This window comes from Propithecus coquereli, unplaced genomic scaffold (assembly GCF_000956105.1).
Source record: "Propithecus coquereli isolate 6110/MARCELLA unplaced genomic scaffold, Pcoq_1.0 Scaffold41, whole genome shotgun sequence".
Lineage (NCBI taxonomy): Eukaryota > Metazoa > Chordata > Mammalia > Primates > Indriidae > Propithecus > Propithecus coquereli.
In genome coordinates, this window is record NW_012149841.1 from 2,708,151 (window position 1) to 2,709,791 (window position 1,641).

A 1,641-nucleotide genomic window follows, 5' to 3' on the forward strand; every position below is an offset into this window, starting at 1 on the left:
CATCATTTACAATGTTCACTTGGTTATACAGAAAGTGTCATTGTTATGTTGTCAAAATCAGTCTCTTCCTTTAACTTCTAGGTGTTATGACTTTCTTAGAAAGCCTTTCCCTACTCCAAGATTATAAAATAATCTTCTCTTTTTTCTGCCATGCCTTCTAGTGTTTTTAGTTTCATTTATAATCTTTAAGGCCAAAGCTCATTTGTAATCTTTAAGTCTAGATGTTATTATGACATCTAGAATTTAGGGCAGATCCCTCAGTAGGAAGGGATCTAGTTTTCTTCTCCCTCTCCTTAGATGGCTTACTACTTGGCACACAGACATTTATTATATGATCTGTCTTTTCCCTACTGGTTTGTAGTGCTTACTTAAAATGCTCAGCGTCTCTTTCTGTATTTTTTGCCTCTTCTTGTGTTCTTCATTTTTTTGATTGATTGACTGATCGAGACAGGATCTTGCTCTGTCCCCAGTCAGGGATGCAGTGGCACAATCATAGCTCACTGTAGCCTTGAACTCTTGGGCTTAAGGGATCCTCCTGCCTCAGCCTCTTGAGTAGATGAGACTCTAGGCACCCGCCACCATGCCTGGCTAATTTTTAAATTTTTTTGTGGAGACATAATTCCACTATGTTGCCCAGGCTGGTCTTGAATTCTTGGCCTCTGGTGATCCTCCTGCCTCAGCCTCCCAAAGTGCTAAGGATTACAGTGTGAGCCATTGTGCCTGGCCCATGGTTTTTAATAGATACAGTTTTATGATACTTTTATATATCTTTTAGAACTTGTCGTTGCTCACTTTTATTCTTTTCCATACATTTTTGGCCTCTCTTCTTGTGACTTCAGAATGGTTTTTTTTTGTTTGTTTGTTTGGTTTTTTTGCTTCCTTAGGAGAAAAAAAAAATTACATAACCTTTAAAATCAATGTTTCCATTTCCAGCTAATATTTTCAGAGGCAAACTTTCAATACTGATATACTTCTCTGATATTAGTCCACTTCTAAATGAAATACTTATATTGATCTTTCTTGAATTTTCAATATTAGATATTATCTATTGACTTCCTCCACGAAAGAAAAGGATTAGCTTTCTTAGACTTTCTATTCCCAATACACAATCATGGCACCCCTCCTTTCCAGTCTTCCTAGTATAGGTATATTACAGTTTTTGTTTAGATCAGTATTCAGTGCTTTTGTTATTATGACATTATATTATATTACATTATAGCCAAGCCTATAGGGAATTATGCTTACATTTCCTCCTTTGTACATTTTTGTTTGCTTGCCCTGGGTTAAGATTAATTAATGTCTTTTTTTTTCTTTGCTTAGTTTTCTCATTTATCCTAGAACTATTCTCTAGAAGTGAAAAAAAATTGTCTCAATGCATTTCAGTAATCAGTCAGTTTCCCTTTTTCTTGGTGCTATCCCTCCAGAGCACTCTGCTCTTGGGCTCCAGTCTGGACTGATTGATCTCCAGGCCTGCTGCACAGCTACCATCCTGTGGATTCCTGTCACTTTATCCTGGGTTGGATCCCCTATTTCTTGGATCCCGTGGTTTCCTCTTTCTTGATTTATTCCCTTGTTTTTGGTGGAGCACATCTTCTAGAAGTTTCCTGAGAAGAAGTATAAGAGAACTAATCTTTTAAAAAT

The 1,641-nt window shown here is 36.9% G+C and overlaps 1 protein-coding gene across 1 annotated transcript in view; it reads left to right on the forward strand.

Annotated features, from left to right (window-relative positions):
- Window positions 1–1,641, forward strand: part of LDAH (lipid droplet associated hydrolase) — a 129,969-nt gene that overhangs the window by 1,208 nt on the left and 127,120 nt on the right. The gene's annotated exons all lie outside the window — the stretch shown is intronic.